We start from the raw sequence: 22,930 nt of genomic DNA, 5'->3' as shown, positions 1-22,930 counted from the left end.
TCTGCAAGGTTCGCAGGAGAGCTTCTGTAAAGTTTGGAAGGTAGGAGACGAGATACTGGCAGAAGTAAAGCTGTGAGTACCGGGCGTGAGTCGTGCTTCGGTAGCTCAGATGGTAGAGCGCTTGCCCGCGAAAGGCAAAGGTCCCGAGTTCGAGTCTCGGTCGGGCACACAGTTTTAATCTGCCAGGAAGTTTCATATCAGCGCACACTCCGCTGCAGAGTGAAAATCTCATTCTGGAAACATCCCCCAGGCTGTGGCTAAGCCATGTCTCCGCTATATCCTTTCGTTCAGGAGTGCTAGTTCTGCAAGGTTCGCAGGAGAGCTTCTGTAAAGTTTGGAAGGTAGGAGACGAGATACTGGCAGAAGTAAAGCTGTGAGTACCGGGCGTGAGTCGTGCTTCGGTAGCTCAGATGGTAGAGCGCTTGCCCGCAAAAGGCAAAGGTCCCGAGTTCGAGTCTCGGTCGGGCACACAGTTTTAATCTGCCAGGAAGTTTCATATCAGCGCACACTCCGCTGCAGAATGAAAATCTCATTCTGGAAACTGTGCAACTGCTGACTGAATTTTATTCTCAAATATATAACACACTACAGTTGTTGAGAAGATAACAGCCATGAATAAAAGTTAAGAACTAGATGTTAAGAACTTTGAGTTTTTGCAAGTGCTGACACTGATAGCTGAAATAACCAAGTACTAATTTAATACCAATTGAAATTCTAGACATTAAAGGCAAAGTAACTGAAACACTGGAACTAGACACATTGAAGGAACTACAAAATCAGCCTACTACAGAAAGATGTGTGACAAAAGAAATAATGACACTTCATGGATTTATTAGTGAGAACAACCAATGGAATGTTGTTGAAAGAAGTGGTGTAAATGCCAGTGAGAAAGTACTAGGATTGAAGAAGGCAGAAAAGAGGCTGCCATGGATAACAGATGGGAAACTGGAATTACAAAAATTGTGGAAATACAGACTAATTAACATAGAAACACTTTAGGCAGCTCAGAATAGCCAAACATTTGTAGATAATAAATGTAATTGGATGATGGAAATAGAAAAATAAGACTAGAAGACAGAAATAATAGTTGCTGAAATTTTATTGTTACCTAGGAGAAATTAGGCCAATTGAAAAGTAAGAAATGGTGCAATAAGATGAGTGGAAACATGCAGCAACATTTCCTGAATTTTAAAAGGCTTTGCATGAACTGGAAAATATATGTAATACCAGAGGGATTCTTGTGATCATCAGTGCAAGAGGCAGAGGAGAAAATATGCAAGCTTGTGAATGAAATTAATGTAACTGGGCAAGTTCTGCCAGATGTGGATAGATGTGTAAAGTTACTGCGGGATCAGTCTTATCTTGCATACATAAAAAATAATCACAAGTACATTTATTATAGAGTGGAAGAAACCACTGAAAGTAGGTTATGGGTGACTCAGTTTGACTTTAAAACGAGCAGGGGCACTTGTGAAGCAATTTTAGCATTTTGGTTAATAAAAGAGAGCAGATACAGGAAGAAGATGGCATTTATAGATTTGAAGGAGGATTCTGATAATGTGAAATGAAATAAAATGTTTTCCAGTCAAAGGCAGTGTGATGTCAACTACAGGGATAGAAGGATAATTCCCTTTCTTTGTGTAAAGCAAACTGGAGCAGTCTTCACTGATGGATTGCTACAAGAGACGAAAATCAAGTTAAAAGTAAGCTAAGATCATTAATCATCACCATCAATATTCAATTTGTATATAAATGAGGCAATGAGAGGAGCAAAGGACTATCTCAATGCAGGAGTTATTTGTCATGGACAGAAAACAACACACTATGATTTACTGATGGCAAAGCAGTAGTTGCCAAAAGTAAACAGAAACTGAGTTAGGTGCTTAATAAAACAAAACATGTGCAAGCTAAGGGTTATTATAATATGCACATAAACAAAGAGAAAACTAAGGTAAGCTGGGGGCCATGATGGGTGGATTAAACTGGAGCACGAGATTGTTTAGAGTACAACTTTGAATGAGTGCGAAACATGGACAACTAAGAAGACAGAAACAAAATGATTAGAAGCCTTTGAAATGTGGTGCTACAGGAGACTATAGACGATCGTATGGACTGATCGAACAAGGAATGAAGATGTCCTCCAATGAGTCAATGAGGAAACAAGTCTAATAGAGAACATAATGGAACAAAGAGAGATAATGGTTGGGTACATACTACAATGAGTCGCTGCTGATGGCATGGTAAAGGAAAAGAAATGCGAGGGTAGAAGTATATAAGGCAGATCATCAATGACGCGGGAAGCAGAGTTATTCTGAAATAACTAAATCAAGCCTGGCAAAGTGTGGCTCATGAAATATTCCCCTTCAATGCACACTTCCTCCTCCAACTTGACTCAGGCGGCGTTGTCATGGCCTGGCTGCACCCTTTGGCTCATATGTTTATAAGCAATCAAGTGGGGCAGCACCTCTTCGACTTGGAAGATGCATTGCTGTTTCGTTAGTTCACTTGCTTGCCGTGTTTTGCCCAGATTTACTTTCCTAACATTGAATTTCTGTTTAGGTTGTCATTACTGTGGCTATCATTTTGGTTTTGATACTGGTTATTAATGGGACTGTTTTCCTATTGCAGTTTGAAAAGAAAGAACACTGAAAACCATTTTTTTCATGATGAGTGGAAGGTAAAGAACTTTTTTGTACACAACTGTGTTGAAGAACCCCCATGTTTAATACGAAAACCATGTGTAATACAAAACAAAGGTAGGAACCTTGCTTGACATTTCTCTTCATTCTGTGAAGCAACACATGGATGTTACTCTCATGAGGAATGATGGCCTTTTGTCGACAACTAAAATAAAAAGAGGTACAAAAGCTGCCTGAACTCTGAAATCTTAAAGATTATTGTATGTCGTAGGCTTAAAATTAGCAACAGGTCAGAAGTGCTTCAGTGATGTCTTACTTGTGAAAGAGTCTGTAACAGAAATGGCAAAAGCATTTGGTCACAATGATGCCACTGTACATTTTAAAACAGCTCCTTTGTTATGTAACACGGTGAATTCTTGATATGTGACACAGCATAATAAAAGAAACTAACTACCTCTCCCTCCATGTGTGTGTGTGAGGGGGGGGGGGGGGGGGGAGTCGCGCATGACAGCACTTATCGGACAGATCTTAGTCTACTGCTAATTTTTTTTTGCTCATAATAATGGATGACTTTGCTGTACATGAAGAGTTACTAGCTTTAGTTCTAATGCTCATTTGGATATTTTTTAATGTAATTAAAAATATTTTAATAAAACTGGTGGTTTTAAAAAGTGTTTTAACAAAATTGGTGGTTTTAAAAAATATTCTGCAAACTGTACTGATGGTGCAAAAGCTGTGATCGGTAGCGAATATGGCTCCATTGGTCACTTAAGAATAAACTGATTTTTTATTGCATTATTCATTATGAAGCACTGTGTGGGAAAAATATAAGGTTACAATTTGCAACAAAAGCTGAAATAAAAATTCTGAATATAATACACCTAGGAAATTGACCATTTTCTCATCAAAAATTTAGACAATTTTGGGTAGAAGTTGACATAGAATACAGAGGCATACCTCTTCATTCTAAACTTCACTGGTTGTGTGCAGGAAGATGTTTATCTTACTCTCCTTTCTCTCTCTTACAAAGAACACAACTTTTCATGTTTTTGAGTAGGGAAGTAAAATCAGATGCTACAGAATTTGAGAATAGGCTGAAGGCTTTTCGTTTATCAGAATTTGCATTTCTAACATATTTTACATTTACAAATGATTTAATTAATATGAATTTATGTTTGCAAGGAAAAAAAGCAGTATTTGTGATACGTTTATAGGTATAAACAGATTCTGGTGTAAATTACAACAATGAAAACTTTTGTTATTTTCTGAGTTGCTGTGAACTGAAACAAAAATAAATGGAAGTAAAATTTTCAAGATTTACTACCATTATTAGTGAAGTTTCCAGTAAGTTTCATAGTTGTTTAAAGATTTTAAGTGTATAAAGCTGGATATCATTTTCATTAATAATCCAGTGAAAATTAGTCTTGGAAGTATTAGACGTGATCCTCAACTAGAAGTTTGCAGATTACAAAATCATCTACTCATACTATCCAGTACAGAAACAGATGTCTTTTTTATGCCATAAGATCAGTACTTAAAAACTACAGACCTTGTTCATAAAATATCTTTTTCCAATCAACATACATGTTCTTCAATGAAGAACATTAAATTTTCTCAATGCAGTAGTCTCCAATGAGTCGTTGAAAGACCCACTTCCTTTTGCTACCAAGCAAACTGAAATCGAAATGTAGAACATGTAAATACCAAGTTAAATAAATGTAACCTAAGTATTTAAATATCACTTTAATGTAGATATAAGAGTTGGGAGCAAGTAACAAAATAAAAAAACAATGTTTTAGTAGTGTATTTCTTTTGGTATTTAGGTACAGGGTGTTGGTATCACAGAGCTCACGATTCACAATGACTGACAGTCATACGCCACGGCTGTGTCAGGGCTGTGACACCACCGCATGTGTCGAACTGGAGGGGAAAAGCACTCACTGGAGAGGAATGTCTCATGAGACATAAATTGCCATGCCTGAACTACAGTTTCACCCACAGCAAATGCACAGAGCACATTGATCGGATCTACTGCTGTCCATTTGTAATATAACGTATTTTTGGCCAGCTACCCACAATGCTAATGTTGGTGCTTTACCCGAGTTCATAGTGAAACTAAAATTTAATTTGCCAGGTCAGAGGCAACATATTTTCTGCTGGACATCATCCACACCATACATGAATTTCCCGTCAATGTCTGACATATATTATAAACTATGAGAAAAACTTCACTCTGTGTAACATCAAAAAGAACATCCAGTGGGGATAGTCACTGTCTGCCTGACAAATAATAAAACATGGACATCAACACTCAGCACCACTACTGTCCATTACAATACCAGCAGTTCATCTTTTACTGTTTCAACATGGTCATGAAAATGGACATGTATCAGGTTGTCATTTGAATCCACTAATGCTCAAAAGTTCTTGGATTACTGCAGAACAATAATTAGTGCAGAAAGTGAGTGTCATTAAAAATGTCATAAAATGGGGACTGATACAGCAGCAGCATATATCACCTTTAAATGTGAGCACATACTCTTCAACAAGCAGCCCTGCATAGAACTTCACAATATTATAGGAACCAGGACTTTAGTTTCTATTAAAATGTTGTAGCACTTGTAGAATTGTTGCAGTCAGTGGGAAAATGATTACCATATTGAGGGAATACAAGCTGCAAAAAACAACTGGACACATAGAAGATGGTTGTGATGATTATGCTAGTATTTTATTTACTTGATAGTAAAACTGACATATGTTTCAATTTTCTTCGTCCATTGCCATTAATAGCATCAGATGGCACTGTGTGGGGACAGGGGGTAGAACTGGTAACAACCTGAAATTAATTTTGGTACTCAACAACACATTATTGCCTAAACAAGAAATAACAAACATCCTTGTACTACTATACACCCTGGAATTGCCCAACAAACTTTTGTTTCGTCCAGAATTGAGGACAACCATAAAGACACACCAATTTCCAACCAGACAAGCATTAAGGACAATACAATGTTAAGTACCATGCATAATACTCCATGAATGGAAAACCAAAGGAGTGCTGGGTAATTAGACAGGGGAGTATTGATAAGGGTGCACACTAGAATATACTTATAACTGTATTGATAAAGTTTATGTACACACATTTAATTTTTCTAAAAGACACTGTCCAATGTTAAACAATATTGAGTGGTGACAAAATACTGTCTGACCATCAGTTGTTCAAATTTAATTGTTATAAACTCACTAAACTGAGGCATTAGAAGGATATATGAAACATTCTTTCAGAGGCTGTGATATGCTTCAACTGTCTCCAATAGGCATGAATTTTCTGCTAAACATCAATTTGGCCCACCAACGAAAAAAAATGATCATATTCACTACGCAGGAAGTGACGTCAGTGTTAGGTGTCAAACCACTAACAGGATGCTGTGAATACATTTGTACATGAAAACTGTGCTTTAAAAAATCTGCATAATTTAGTCTCAAACGTGCTGAAATAAGTGGATCTGTCAAGTTGGATGATTAACACTGAATGTAAAAAATGTATAGGAAGTACAATTACTCATTTGTACCACTCATTTCAGAAGTTTGAAGTGCTTCATACTTTTAAAAAAAATTGAAACAATTATTTCCAAAATTGCAATAACTGGCCGTTAGTGATGGAAATAAAGAAGTATTACATCTCCACAGAAGATTCACACTGAGTACAATGTGCAGTAGAAAAGAATTAGCCATTAATGAACAGGTGGTTTTTGAGAAACAAGATGTAATTTGTAACAAATATGCAATATGCAAACTGAATATATCAATAAGACATTTTCAAATTAAATTCCATGAAATATTTTACTGTTTGTTATATTTACTTTCATAGATGCTTAGCACGAGGCACAAAAAATGGGTATACTGGCTCCAGTATATGGAAAGTATTTTCTTCAAAGTGGTCTTCAGTATAAAAGTTAAAGAACTTATGGCTCCTTAAAAAAAGGATAAGGCCAATTCCTTCCTCTGTCTGTAAAAACTCAGCTAGCACTCTTTCTGTATTAGCTTTGGTGGCAGCACGAAAAATCTGTAATACCTCCTCCCAATTCTCATGTCATATTTACCAGTTTTTCATTTACAGCCACATGCTTATACCTCTCTCCCATTTCAGTGTTTGTTCCATTCTTCCTGTTGGTGTGAGTGGTGCATCATTATTACACCTTTCTTTATTTTGTTTTTACTTACACAGATCAAGTTTCATCGCCATTATAATCAGAAGGAAAGGTACACAGACTCATTACATATGAAAAAAATGGATATGGTTCTTATGAAGGAAAATCTGGTATCTGCTGAAATGGTTTATGGAAACAACAGAAAATGTAAATCATGTGGAGAGATTGCAACTTGAATTAGCTTCTCCTAAACAAAAAGCCCGTGAGTTGCCACTGTAACATCTCCATGGGATGTTACCACTTGGTCACCATAATCTGTGCCCATTTATCGATAGGAGGATTGATGTCTCCACTTTCTGAATTTCAATTTTTGCATCTTCTGAAGTCAGTGCTACACTCTTTTTATGTATTATGTAACCACACATTACCAAGAAAACTTTTAAAGTGTACTCTATTCGTTTTCTTACTTTTGTACAGTCTCCTGCAACAGTTTTCCTTTGACTCCTATAAAGAAATAATATGGGATACTTCGAAACTGCACAATAAGAGGTTGATGCACCATAACAACTGTGATCTAATAGTCGCAATTTCATAGCAAACAGTAGACACCATTGAGTTAATAAGGGAAAACCACATGCTAGTCATATTAAAAATATTATACTTCATGCATACCTACAAAATTAGGTGGAAAGAGTGAGAGAAAGAACTTCTAAAAGACTGTGCAAGGAGCAGATCACCCATTACAAGCATATAGAAATTTTTAATATATATTTTTCCACATAAAAATGTCTAATGTGCAAAAACCAGTACCCAGCTGTTAACAGGATAATATACAAAGTCCAGCATGCTGCTTGCCACCTGGATGTAGCTAACAGGATGAATAACAGCATTAAAACAGAATAAATGTAGGTGCAACAAATGAAGGAAACACCTCCTTTTTTGACATTTGGGCATCAGGCACTTACACACATTACTCGCCACATCTTCCTGTTGGCCCTCTGGGTCAATTGGACAGCCATATGGTGTGATCTACATAACAAATAAATGTTTCAAGTAAAGTACTAATTGCCCATTTCTGGTTTGAGAAACAGCATGGCTGCTATCACCAAGTGATTTTCACATTTACAGAATATGAATAAAGCAATATTTTCAAACAATTATACAACAAAATAAGAACATCAAACAATATATAAATCCTTAATGGTTCTCAATTTTTGTTAAGTACATATATCACCAAGATACACAAACAGTACAAAATGCAAGACCATAACAAGACAGCTATCAAGATAGATGCAATTACAGTTGTAGTGATGTGTAATTGATGCGGAAGAAATTGTATACATGCACTTACAATGTCATGGCTATGAAAGATTGGTGCAGAGCACTGTTGCACAGACACTTGTTACACAGGTGATTTCTTTTTTCCATATGAGATAAGATACTTAAGGACAGTAACAGAAACTTTGCTCCTAAGTGAAGGACAAAAATATTTTTAAAACCAAGTGACTTGAGCAATGAAACAATTTTCGTTAGTACAATCAATCAGATTCCTAGGCAACAAATATCAAGAGGACTATCAATGGTCCTTCATATAAACTGTAATGAAAGTTCACACGTTTCTACAAAACAGGGGACTAATTTAATAACTAACCTGTTCCACAAGCTATCAACACTCAGTCCAACCATCATCACCAGAACTGCACATTTTAGTGGAAAATGATAAGAAATCAACTGCATGCACTACAAACCATAATTTGGTGCATGTACTTTTAATACATTTAACATTGGAATCAGCTATTTTCATACTGATGAATAGTCAACAAGGGACTCAAAACTAATAACCAGTGTGTTTCCATAATCCTTTTAACTACCAAGATACAGGCATCGCCTTTATTTTCCCACATAGAACTATGGTATTTCTCACAGAACGATTTGCAGAAAAATGCTGCCCAGCTTGTACCAGCTTTGTCAGTACAATGAAGGGGGTTTCATGTGACTGAAATTATGCCTAAAGAAAAGCATTTCATGTACAAGGGAGTACTAATGAAGCAGCAAAAGCAACAATATTTGGAACTGATGCAATAAAGTCACATCAGCTCTCATCAAATGATAAAGAATGTGATCATAAGCATCAAATTACACATAAATTTTAGCATACCTCCCAACAATTGAGGTCAACTAAACTTACTGATATTGGATGCCACCTTTGTCTCATAACGTAATGATACTGTGGCGAGTGACATAATGTGCAGAAATGGAAGGACAACAGAACACTGACAACATTTCTTTTGCATCTGTATTGGTTTTGGGAATATTGGTTGTTGTGACTGACTGATCTGCAGTGTAGCCGGATGTCTGTGTTACGCTGGAAGGTGACAGTGTGAATATTTATCTAAACTAATCTTCGTAGTCTTAGATCTGGTGATACAGAAAGTCACTGTTGCACAGTCATGTTTAACTTTGAGGTTAATAGGTGAGTAGAATGAGAAGTGATAAAATGTGAGAAACATCAAACAGTAGTTAGTGAAGTCACATCTCATTCTGGTATAACAGTTCGAAGTAGTAAGCCCTTATATGCCTTCAGAGCATATGTTGCCCCCACCCCCAACACACTCCTATCTCCTGTGAATAGAGAACTCACCAATATGCAATGCATCCAGTGTACAAATTTCAGTACATTACATTTTGACATGATGCACTGCATTCGCTGATACACTCCTGGAAATGGAAAAAAGAACACATTGACACCGGTGTGTCAGACCCACCATACTTGCTCCGGACACTGCGAGAGGGCTGTACAAGCAATGATCACACGCACGGCACAGCGGACACACCAGGAACCGCGGTGTTGGCCATCGAATGGCGCTAGCTGCGCAGCATTTGTGCACCGCCGCCGTCAGTGTCAGCCAGTTTGCCGTGGCATACGGAGTTCCATCGCAGTCTTTAACACTGGTAGCATGCCGCGACAGCGTGGACGTGAACCGTATGTGCAGTTGACGGACTTTGAGCGAGGGCGTATAGTGGGCATGCGGGAGGCCGGGTGGACGTACCGCCGAATTGCTCAACACGTGGGGCGTGAGGTCTCCACAGTACATCGATGTTGTCGCCAGTGGTCGGCGGAAGGTGCACGTGCCCGTCGACCTGGGACCGGACCGCAGCGACGCACGGATGCACGCCAAGACCGTAGGATCCTACGCAGTGCCGTAGGGGACCGCACCGCCACTTCCCAGCAAATTAGGGACACTGTTGCTCCTGGGGTATCGGCGAGGACCATTCGCAACCGTCTCCATGAAGCTGGGCTACGGTCCTGCACACCGTTAGGCCGTCTTCCGCTCACGCCCCAACATCGTGCAGCCCGCCTCCAGTGGTGTCGCGACAGGCGTGAATGGAGGGACAAATGGAGACGTGTCGTCTTCAGCGATGAGAGTCGCTTCTGCCTTGGTGCCAATGATGGTCGTATGTGTGTTTGGCGCCGTGCAGGTGAGCGCCACAATCAGGACTGCATACGACCGAGGCACACAGGGCCAACACCCGGCATCATGGTGTGGGGAGCGATCTCCTACACTGGCCGTACACCACTGGTGATCGTCGAGGGGACACTGAATAGTGCACGGTACATCCAAACCGTCATCGAACCCATCGTTCTACCATTCCTAGACCGGCAAGGGAACTTGCTGTTCCAACAGGACAATGCACGTCCGCATGTATCCCGTGCCACCCAACGTGCTCTAGAAGGTGTAAGTCAACTACCCTCGCCAGCAAGATCTCCGGATCTGTCCCCCATTGAGCATGTTTGGGACTGGATGAAGCGTCGTCTCACGCGGTCTGCACGTCCAGCACGAACGCTGGTCCAACTGAGGCGCCAGGTGGAAATGGCATGGCAAGCCGTTCCACAGGACTACATCCAGCATCTCTACGATCGTCTCCATGGGAGAATAGCAGCCTGCATTGCTGCGAAAGGTGGATATACACTGTACTAGTGCCGACATTGTGCATGCTCTGTTGCCTGTGTCTATGTGCCTGTGGTTCTGTCAGTGTGATCATGTGATGTATCTGACCCCAGGAATGTGTCAATAAAGTTTCCCCTTCCTGGGACAATGAATTCACGGTGTTCTTATTTCAATTTCCAGGAGTGTAAAAAGGCAGCCAATATCTTAGCAAGACACATACCTACAAAATTGTGAGACACAACTAAAAATAATATTTGTATGAACTTACAACTCACCTCTAAATTACTACAAAGGAAAATGGAGTTCCTAAAATGATTCTAATCAATCTACGATAAATTATATGATTTTTCATGCTTTTCTCATATTTTATACCAGTACCTTATACATCTAACATTCTTTTGCTTTTTGCAAATATCACCACTGATTTATTTTATTGGTGTTCCTTTTGTTGCAAATTTATCTTTCATTTATTTATGAAGGTGCACTAATGACTGCACTGTTGTGTGCCCACAGCTGCACAATTCCATCAGTAGGCCAACACATCTATAACCCAACGTTAAATATGATGCACTTTCATTAATATTTGCAAACTTTGCTGTTGCATTAAATCTTTTAGATCAATTGCTGGATAACTAGGCCTACTATTTATGCACTAATAGAAGTTACCACATACTGTCAGTTACAATTAAACCAATTTTTATACCAATAACCTTAAGTACGTCCAAGGTCAAAATCAATTCAGGTGCCAAAAGCGATGTCATTAATTTTGTGTTATAATCTGACACAAACTAGGCAAGTCACCACTTCACACTACAAGTCAAGCCTGACGGTGTGCTCAGATAGTATAAATGGTCTACGCAATCACTCACAATTACAAGGAAATAAAGGTGCAAGCCTTGATTTGGCACAACCTTTTAATTGACACTATACATTCCCTTTATTATTTACACCTAAATGTGCCAGTGGACCAGAAAGAGGTTGAACAAGCAGCAACAAAAATCTTTGTGCATAATCTGAATCCATGTATTTTGGAAACTATTTTTATGCCATAAATATTTAACTAAATGCCAGGGTCATGTGTAGTATAGTAGGAAAAGGAAACATTTACTTTGTTTTTAACTCTGTTTTTCACTTGAAATATGAGTAGTAACAAAAGCTATAGGCCATATGTTCATTTTTATTAAATTTAAGCCAGTACCCTCAAAATGGCCTGCACATCCACAAACAGAAACATATCATGTAGGCCTATACATAGCCGGTCACATTCACAAGTAATGTGCAGGCATAGAAAATCTCTTATGGTTTGCCAGTTCTATCTATAGACAAAAATAAGTACTCTAATACTATTCTGTAAATGACCAGCATGTAGCCATATAAATATATAATTTTGTTTTAAATTGTAACTGCATTTTTTGTTTAATTAGTTAGCACCACATCACAGCACTTTTTGCAAAAATTATTAAGGGATCAAACTAACTAACTAAAACAGAAAAGTACCCTAGGTAACTCCAGCAGCGTAGCTATGTGATCCACCCTTTTATGAAAGGCAAGAAATGTCTACTTGTTTGCCACACATTTTGTCCTTGGTCCCATTCCACTCTTAATAGACAGCAATGCCTTCTTACTTCATACAGATGGAGGTAAATTAGATATTCACTCATTTGTTAAAGGTGTCTAAAACTATCCCAGACATGCAAGCAGAACCTGATCCAGGATGCTGCACCAGGCTGCTTACCCATCCTCTAAGCCCAGGTTTCACTTCACCAAATTTCTTGTTCCATATAAAAAGATATTCTCCAATGAAAAAATGTTGTTCAAATCTGAAAGAAATTGTTGGAGTGCAAGCCTAATAAGTACCGGCCACAGATGAAAACCAGTAGTGCACTGTTTGCAAACTTGATTTTGGCAGATGGGGAGCAGCACAGAGGCTCGAAGGAGACTGCTGAGCACATGAAAATACCAGCAAGTGATTACACATAACAGCTACCCAGCTCCTGTGTAACCACTGTAGGTGTGCTAATTACATATGTTTCCGCCTTGTCCAGTACATGGTGTAAAGCACTTTTATTTCTCGTAAATTTTCATCAAAGTGAAATGCTGCACCACTGATAGTTACTTGTTCTCTAGCACACATTCATGATAAATGTTGTGATGTAGAACAACCCACACCTGGAAATGTACAGTTTGGATACAAAATAAGTTTGAAAATTGGATCACTTTTATATCTTCCACTCCAAGGTATGGTAGAGCTGCCCAACGCATATGTATTGCAAACATTTTCTGAATCAGCTCAGTCCATCACATACTATTTTCGTATGACTACAATAACAGCAGCAAGACACTGGTACATTCGCAACTAGGTGGGTTGACTGTGGAGTTCCACAGGTGCCCACCAGGTTTTGTGGACCTTGTGTATGAAAGCATGTGGCACAGATACACCTCGTGCAATTAACATTAGGGTCACCAAGTGGAGCAGCTCCTGTAGGGCACAGAGGTAAGAGCTCATTGTCACCACTGTGTGCATAGTGTGAAGTGAGAAATTTGAAAGTGATGCAAAAATCTTACATTTCAGGGCATCGGTTTCTTATCAAAGGTTTAGCTACTATGCCTCTTCCACAAGTCGCAGACATCTGTAATAGTAATTGTGAAACACCCTTTATGAAGAAGCTATGTGATATACAAGATGCCAAGGAGAAACATCTTTAACCTACATTTGAAAACACTTGTACTGGCTTTCAGAAATTGTCAGACTTTTATAGCTGCATATTTCACCCCATTCTGCGCAAAAGATAGATTCATTAAATGGTAATGCATATCTTTTTTCCTTCCAGTGATTCACTTATCAATATCTCTGTTATTCTCAAACTCAGATGTAGGCCTATTGTTGATAAATTTCATAAGTGAATACACGTAAAATGAGGAAATTATCAATACTCCCAGATGCTGAAAGAGATGCCTGCAAGATGCATATGAGCAAGCTCCAAATGTAATTCTAATTACTTCCTTTTGTGCAATGAATCCTTTTTGCCTAAGGGAGGAGTTAGCCACAATATTATCCCAGAAGACATCAGTGAATGGAAATACACAAAATATGTCAACTTACTGATTTTCATATCCTCAAAGTTGCTAACTATTCTTACGGCAAAAGCAGCCAAACCTATGTCTTAGCAGGTCTCCTGAATGTTTTTTCCTGTAGGCCTATAATTTTTCATTAGTATGCACACCTTAGAACTTTGAACTTTCCACATTGTTTATTATATCTTGTTGGTATACTAGATTAAATGGAGATACGATTTTTTTTTTTTTTTAACAGTACAAAATTGATTGGAAGAGTCTCTAAATCCATCTCATTTATGCAAAACCAGTCTGTAATATTCACAAGAACATCATTTACTATTTTCTCCATTGATGCTTCTATGCTTGGCTTCAAAATAATCATATGCAAGGAGAACTACTAATGCCTCCTGATTCAAATAAAATGTCAGAGCATTAACATAAAGCAAGAACAGTAGTGGTCCAGTGGTTGAACCCTGTGGGACTCCCACTGTAACGCAAATCACAGGACATCATTTTTTGTAGTACTTGAACAGCCTAGGGTAACTTTATACATTGTGATTCTTAAATAAAAATAAAAACAGGCATGTGCTGTACTGTGTATTCCATAAAAAACCTTCTATAATGGAGTATTATGACTGCCTTCAGTAACACACAGAAGATACCAATGAGTGATCTTTTATTACTTAAAGATTTTATTATGTGTCCAATAAATGCATAAATTGCTGAACTGGAAGAGTAGTCCTTTGGAAATCCAAAGTGTGATCGACTATGTATCATATTAGTACACAGGTGAATAAAAACCCTGAATTACATTGCTGTCTATGCTGAATTACATTACTTTCTCAAAATACCCAGAAAAATAATGTATGGAATGAAGCTTGATGGTAGTTAAGCTGTTCCATGAGAACATGTACACAAACCTTAAAATTTCAGCTTCTGGGCCCTCTAAGAAATTAGTTTTTAGAAGTACTATGATGATGCATCATAAAGTAATATATTAACAGAATATATGAGAAAAACTTTACAATTATCTTAATCCAGCCATCTTGATAGCTTATATTGACTCTATTTAATCAGCAAAGTTCCCATGCTGATTTATTTTTTATTGTTATCTCTTGTCATTCCATTAACAAAAAAATCCTGAAATTTGTTTTTCAGAGTGAATGCATTTTTATATGATCCTGAACATACACATGCAAATGCAGATTCATGAGATAGATCAACGTCTCACAGCTAAGAAAAAAATATTAACTATAAACAACATTTTGTAATGGTAACGGAGTGACACACATGCGGTAACAGAATGACATAAATAGGGTGACAGAATGACAATAACTTTATAACTGTATTTGACTGACATTCCTTACGATGTAGGTCAAATACATTTATATGCTGGCTATACTCCAATTTTGTACGTTGGTTATAGTGTTAGTAAAAAAAAATGGTTCAAATGGCTCTGAGCACTATGGGACTCAACTTCTGAGGTCATCATTCCCCTAGAACTTAAAAGTACTTGAACCTAACTAACCCAAGGACAGCACACACATCCATACCCAAGGTAGGATTCGAACCTGCGACCGTAGCGGTCGGGCAGTTACAGACTGTTGCACCTAGAACCGCTTGGCCACTTCGGCCAGCTAGTGTTAGTAAAAACTGGAGGGGGAGTGGATAAGTCCCAAAAACCAAAAATGTACTTTTCAGAGAGAAGAAACATATTCAGTGAGTATGAACAGTATATGCTGAAAGGTGAGTTAATAAGTTTCTTTAGTAAAGATTACAATGAAATGACTAAATGGCTGCATATTACATAGGGCCTACAGAGTTAGGCTAATTATTTTGATAAGCAGTATTTCTTCTTCCAAAACCTCTGCTGTGTCCGGGAAGTGATGGCAATGCCAAATTATAAGAAAAACTCAATACTGCCTATAGAAAAAGAAGTCACTGACTTCCTATGTACCTCAACACAATGTTGATGTCTTTGAAAGTCACTATGTATTATGCCTAAATAATAAGAGACATTTTTATGTATTGTGTTGTTAGATCACCATGTTGAATAGAATTTTTTATTTAAAATAGGTATTGGTTTACTTGTAGCAATTACACTATTTCCACAATAATTCTCAAACAAAATATTTCATTTTTACAGTTGTTATCATGCCTCTCACATCAGCTGAGAAAATGAGAGCATACTGGAAGTGACTCAAGCAGAAAGGGTTAAGTGATGAGATTAAGAGAAAGGACAGGGAAAGGAAAAGGTTGAAATGGCAAAGTTTAGCTGCTGTTCCACTGAAGAAGAAATGGGAAAACGAGAAACTTAATCAAAGAAAATTTAGAAATAAAGTTAGAGGCAGCAGTGAAGGCAATGGTGGTCATGCTTGCATCATCTACACCAATAGTCCATATAAATCTCCAGCTACATTAAGGAAAACAGCTAAATGTGTGGAAACTTGTTTACCTAGAAGTCCAAGAAAGTTGTCTTGGAATTAGCTGCTTCTCATGGAGTTTTAGTAAAATAACAACAGGAGAAAAATCAGATTCAACAACTAAATCCAGGCACAGAAGAAGCTGTTGCTACTTTTCATGTTCGAGATGACATTTCATGGCAAACTCCTGGAATGAAAGATTATGTGATAATGAAGGTTAAGGAAAGTAGAAAAACCAAAGTCCATAACAGGTACATGATTATGATATTGAAAGAAGCACATGCTATATATCAAGAGGAATTCCCAGACAAGCCAATAAAATTTGTCCAAGTTCTGTGCATTGGACAAACATTTGTGTGCACCTTACAGGGTACACTGCACAATGTGTGTGTGTGTGTGTGTGTGTGTGTGTGTGTGTGTGTGTGTGTGTGTGTGTGTGTGTGTGTGTGTGCGCGCGCGCGCGCGCGCGCGCGCGCCGCTACCACAAGAACGTAAAGCTATTTTAGACAGTTATTAACGAAACTGCGCCGCTACCACAAGAACGTAAAGCTATTTTAGACAGTTATTAACGAAATTGTTAAAAAGTGAAAACCACATTTTCTGACTTCATTAGCACAATAGTCTGCCATCAAAAGAAAGAAGTTTGCATGATGTCAAAATGTCAAAAGTGTGCAAATGTATCTTTGAAAGATAAGTATTCTTTGGATGAGAACTTAATGAAGAAGCTGATCAAATGGGCCCAATGACAAACAGTGAACCGGCAAACCACTCTGAAAGAGATTCATGGTACTGCTGGTCAGAGTCTTGATGATCTTTAAAACATGCTACCCCAATTCTTACAACATACATTTATTAAAAGACAACACTCAAATTTTTCTTAAAACAAAAAGAATTCTACAAACAAGAACATCCTGGTGCAAGTAGATTTTGCAAAATATTTTACTGTTCAACTGCAGAATGAAGTCCAGAGCATCCATTGGTCAAAACCACAAGTCACTTTGTTTACAGCATATGTCTGGGACCCACAAAACAATGGATATTCTTGTGCTGTTGTTAGTGATGAACTTGATCATAATAAATATTCAGTGTATGCTTACCTAAGTAAGATTGTAGAGCACATTATATCCATGTACCCAGAGGTATAATCTGTCACATTCAAGACTGATGGTGCAGCCAGTCAATTTAAGCAGCATTTCCTGTTTGCCAACTTGACATATTTCAAAGAAAGCTATAGAATAAGTATTTCATGGGACTTCTTAGTCACATCACATGGCAAATGTTTCATGGATGGGATTGGTGGAACTGTAAAGCATGCAGTCGGCAATATCTGCAAGGCTGGGAAACACACACTATCTGGTGCTGAGGACTTTGCAAAAATTGCATGTGAAAGATGTTGTGGCATAAACATTTTTTATGTCTCTGACTTGCAAATTCCAGAGAATAAGGATGAATTAGATCAAATGTGGATGGGAATAGTTCCAACAGACCAGACCAAAACACTCCATGCTGTTACAACTACCGCTCCAAATATTATTGAGTGCAAGCATTACTCACTATGTCCCCAGAGGTTTGTGCACAATTTCAAACAGCGATCTTCAGTGAAAGAAAATTCACAGGAATTAACATCATACGGCCTTCCATCAAGGGGATTTTGCTCTGGTTTCCTATGCTGGAAGAAACAGATCAAGATTTTTTGTGGGGCAGATGATTTATGTTGAAGATGGTAATGAAACTTCATTTATTAGAATGAATGATGCAAATGGAAACATGTTTACATTTCCCTCAAAGGAAGATAAATGTTGGGTAAAAAAAGGACCAAATTGTAGAGAAACTAGCTGCACCTACTATAGATCAGAGGAATAAGTACATTTGCCCTACCCAATCAGCAGTGCAGAATAAAATGTAATTTTCAAGTGAAAGTGTCATTCCGTTACTATTAAGAGTCATTCCACTACCAGAACTTTTTTAAAATTTTGTTAGTAAAATATTAGTTTAATGCATGTATTTTCTATGCCGTTTTGTTTCCCATTTATTCCTCTTCATAATATGGTTTTTGTGAATTTTTATAGGAAATGGGTGAGCTGAATTATTGTTGCATTATAAATGGGAACAATATGCGTGTCTGAACTACATCATTCCATTACCAGAACGTTTTTTTTTTTTTTTACGTCTCACTATATGAACGAAACTTATACTATTAAATTAAATAAATTGTGTTCCTTTGCTTATGTAGAAAATACAGTATTAAATTTTTTGTCTCTTATCATGATTCTTGGTCTTTTCTATGCTTAAAGTGCAAAAACAATCACTGAGTGTCATTTTGTTACTCATGGAACTACTCAGTTACTGATAGGCATGGAGTCAGTCTTCTTTACTGAGAAGTCTAACAGTTGCACATTTCAATTTACCTCGGAAAACACAATTACATGAACGGCCCTGATGACCTACCTCATTTCAGATGGGGATGTGAGATTTTTATCTCACAAAATGGCCTCTATATTGCTTTTATGGTGTACTGTTTTGATTCCTCTTCTGAATTATTTAACCAATTTTTCATATATTTTTAAAAAGTATTTATCAAAAATATCTGCTATACACGAACTGTCTTTCACAATGATCTCACTCCCTTTAGCAGAATAAAGGTCATCATCTATGGCTTTTTCCCTGTCCCTCTTTTAACAATATTCCACACTGATTTGATCTTATTGTCTGAGCTGCTAATTTCAGGCAAGATGTGCAAACCCCTGGATATTTGACTTTTCTTAACTGGTTATTGTACTGTTTATAATATAAAAGTACTTCTAGAGGCTATTTGATATATGTCCATTTTTTGTTGTGGAGAGGCTCTGATTCAATGACTTCCATTTATTACACTCGACTATCTTTTTAGGATAACTTCTTTCAAAAATGGATATAAACTCATTAAGAAGTATGTTGATTTTGTAGCTGGAATTACGCTCATTGTAAACTTCACTCCAGTCAATAATTTTTAAGCTTTCTGCAAAATATTTAGTAGTTTTGTCATTAATCAGTCTCACTAACTTCATTGTGTTTTTCTGGTCTGTACATGGGGCTAAGTTATGTAATGCAACTAAGTACATTATTACCTGACAATTCATTTACCACAGGATAGGCAAGTGTTTCTTTAATTTCTGCATATCAATTAATACATTCTCTATAAGGGTACTAATATCTTGAGCAACTTGGGAAATTTATGAGACAAGAAATTAGTGTGGCTGATAACACATCTAAATCACTCTTCTTGTCATATTCCTTCAAGAAATTTACATTAAAGTTGTAAGTTAATAATCGCATTCTCCTGTGTAACAGACAGCACAACAAACCATCAACATTTGTCACCAAAATTTCTGAATCATCCAGTAGAGAGCTGTATACTGTAACCTAAACAATTATTTAATTTCCCAATACTAACTCACAAGCACATGCTTATGTGTCTTGATTTACGCATAATTTATTTATTCTACATTTTCGTGTTTATGTTCCTTTCTTCAAACTGTGACAACAACTCCTTCGCCCATTTTGGATCTAAGCTGCATGAATATGCAGCTAATTTATAGCCACTTACATAAAATTTTCTATCCCTACAGCAATATGGTGTTCAAACAGACATACAATTTTAACATCTCATTTACTTCATTTTTTCTCTCTCCCCCTCCTAACATTCAGACAAAGCAAGTTGGTTACACCTTCTTTCTCTTATTATTATAAGCTGAACTGGGATTCTCAGTCATATTAATTTCCTTTCACAATATCTGCCTGAATTTGACCTAAATACAATTTCTCATCTGACTCCAATAATTACAGGGATTTGCCTTTGTGGGCTTTTAGGTTCCATTGTATTTTCTGCTAATGGATTTGCTAATGTTTCCTTGACCCTACTACTCACGTGTAGGCCATGAATAGGCTATCCTCATCTCCCAATAGCAACTATTGGGGCAGCACCAATTTCAGAATTTGCATTTGCCTGAACAAACCCGCCAGCTACATATTTAGCCTACTTCCATGAAACCTGATTTAACTGATGACTGCTCATGGCACCATAGAATCTCCACAAAACCCACATTTGTGTGCTCAGTAACTGCCTTTAATTTTCCCATGTCACCTCAATGCTGGATCTTAGGGGTCTTGGCAGGCTGTTTACAGCTTCCCCAGCTATCAACATCTGATCATCTCTGTTGAAATCCTTACAAATTTATCGTAAATCTTCTGTTACCTGGCACTTCGTTTCACAACATTTGTGTCCTTGTATTCTCACCCATTTTCCCCTGTATCTCCTGATCTACACTCCTTTTCCCAGTGTCCTTTCTGTTTTTCCCGCTTCAGATTTGTAATTAAGAGCTGAGTGAATGATTATACTGTAAAACACGGTTGTGCAAAGTGATTCAAATGATTATGGCGGTTGAAAGTCATTTAATAGATGTATTCACAACAACCAGTATCACTGAGATGCTGCAAATGTTACTTGGAGACAATATTGTACTTCACGCCATTTCTTGGGCTCCGTATCAAATAATAATAATAATAATAATAATAAGCATTCTAGAACTACCATATTTGCAACGACTGAGATGTATTTGATTCAATAAACACGAAGGAAAAATAAATGTACCTTCACCTCAATAACTCAGAAACCTTATCGTCTCAGTTCAAAGAGTCCGATACACAAATCGCAACTGAACCAAGCAGTATTGTTAAGCTGAATATAGGAAAGAAAAATGGTAAAAGTCTTACCGTACTTGTTACTACCGGTGATCAATGACAAAACCAGCAATACGGGGCAGTATCCACCCACAAGTAAGAATCCTAAGCTCAAATATAAACGTTGAGCAATATCTGAACCTTCAAAATAATTTGGGCGGATCCACATCCTGAAGACTTCGCGCTTGTTTTCAATAAATGCATCATATGTTGCCTATCGCAATGATGTCTAACTGCAACTAGTAATGATTAACACTAAACTTCACGGGGCTGAATCACACCATAAGCAAAATATCCGACAACAACAAATCCAATAACTGTCTTACTCATTCACTCAAGTCAAACTCCCAGTCTCTACTGTTTATTTGGATCCTACCGCTTCTCCAAAGATTATTACTAACAACAACAAGTAAACAATGCGCAAGGTATCAAAGTTTGTATACCACACACGCATTAATTTCAATGTATATTTCTCCCTTTACCGTGGGAATTTATTTTCATAGTCATGGATTACTTCATCCATTATTCATTTTAAAATTATTAAAATATAATGTAGTCATAAAATATACTGGGAAAGAAATTTTGTTGTAAAATGGTAAATAATAAGAGAAGAAATTATGGAGAGATGTGCGAAAGGCAGCATCCAGAAGAAGTGTATTAAATGTGGTTCATGAAAGTCAGTTTATGTACCATGTGCCTAGTTACAAATTTTCATCAGATCACAATCCGGAGCGTCTTCCTTCGTACTGGGAGACACAAAACAACTTAAGAACTGCTACAATTTTAAGACAAGAAATAATCACCGGAGTTAACGCAGATTGCATTAAAATAATTCATATTTTGAATGAATTGTCTCTTAAGTCCGGTTTAGAACATATCACTTTACGTCATATTCCATGGATAGAACGGAGAGTGAAAGGCTATCTGGCACATACACTTAAGAGCCAAGGAAACTCGTACACTTGCCCAATATCGTGTAGGGCCCCCGCGAGCACCTAGAAGTGCCGAAACACAAAGTGGCATGGACTCGAGTAATGTCTAAATTACTGGTGGAAGGAACTGGCACCATGAATTCAGCAGGGCTGTCCATACATCCGTAAGAGTACGACGGGGTGGAGATCTCTTCTGAACAGCACATTGCAAGACATCCCAGATATGCACAATAGGGTTCATATCTGTGGAGTCTGGTGGGCAGCGGAAGTGTTTAAATTCAGAAGACTGTTGCTGGAGCCACTCTGTAGCAATTCAGGACGTGTGGGGTGTCCCATTGTCCTGCTGGGATTGCCCAAGTCCGTAGGAATGCACAGTGGACATGAATGGATGCAGATGATCAGAGAAGATGATTACGTACGTGTCACTCATCAGAGTCGTATCTAGACGTATCGGGGGTCCCATATCAATCCAACTGCACACGCCCCACACCATTACAGAGCCTCCACCAGCTTGAACAGTCCCTTGCTGACATGCTGGGTCCATGGATTCATGAGGCTGTCTCCATACCCGTACACGTCCATAGTCTCGATACAATTAGAAATGAGACTCGTTCGACCACACTACATGTTTCCAGTCATCAACAGCCCAATGTCAGTGTTAATGGGCACGGGCGAGGCTTAAAGCTTTGTGTCATGCAGTCATCAAGGATACACGAGTGGGCCTTAGGTTCCAAAATCCCATATCGGTGATGTTTCGTTGAATGCTTCACACGCTGACACTTGCTGATGGCCCAGCACTGAAATCTGCAGCACTTTGCGGAAGGTTTCTGTCACGTTGAACGATTCTCTTCAGTTGTCGTTGCTCCCATTTTCGCAGGATCTTTTTCCGGCCGCAGAGATTTGATGTTTTACCAGATTCCTGATATTCACGGTACACTCATGAAATGGCCATACGGGAAAATCCCTACCTCATCGCTACCTCCGAGATGCTGTGTCCCATTGCTAATGCACCGACTGTAACACCATGATCTAACTCACTTTAATCTTGATAACCTGCCA

At 38.0% G+C, this 22,930-nt stretch overlaps 1 protein-coding gene across 5 annotated transcripts in view; it reads right to left on the bottom strand.

Annotated features, from left to right (window-relative positions):
* LOC126248280 (protein lap1) overlaps positions 1 to 21,305 on the bottom strand; it is a 160,183-nt gene extending 138,878 nt beyond the window's left edge. The window contains exons 1-3 of one of the 5 annotated variants that reach the window (XM_049949126.1): positions 20,973 to 21,305; positions 7,756 to 7,819; positions 4,189 to 4,313 (exon numbers count right to left, since the gene is read on the bottom strand). The gene's annotated coding sequence lies outside the window, so the exon portion shown is untranslated. The remainder of the gene's footprint in view (positions 1 to 4,188; positions 4,314 to 7,755; positions 7,820 to 20,972) is intronic. The other 4 variants (XM_049949125.1, XM_049949124.1, XM_049949130.1 and 1 more) reach the window with 4 other exon arrangements.
* Positions 21,306 to 22,930: the final 1,625 nt, after the last annotated feature.

The sequence above is a fragment of the Schistocerca nitens genome, chromosome 3 (genome assembly GCF_023898315.1).
Source record: "Schistocerca nitens isolate TAMUIC-IGC-003100 chromosome 3, iqSchNite1.1, whole genome shotgun sequence".
In the NCBI taxonomy this organism is placed as follows: domain Eukaryota; kingdom Metazoa; phylum Arthropoda; class Insecta; order Orthoptera; family Acrididae; genus Schistocerca; species Schistocerca nitens.
This window is presented reverse-complemented; position numbering and strand designations above follow the sequence as displayed.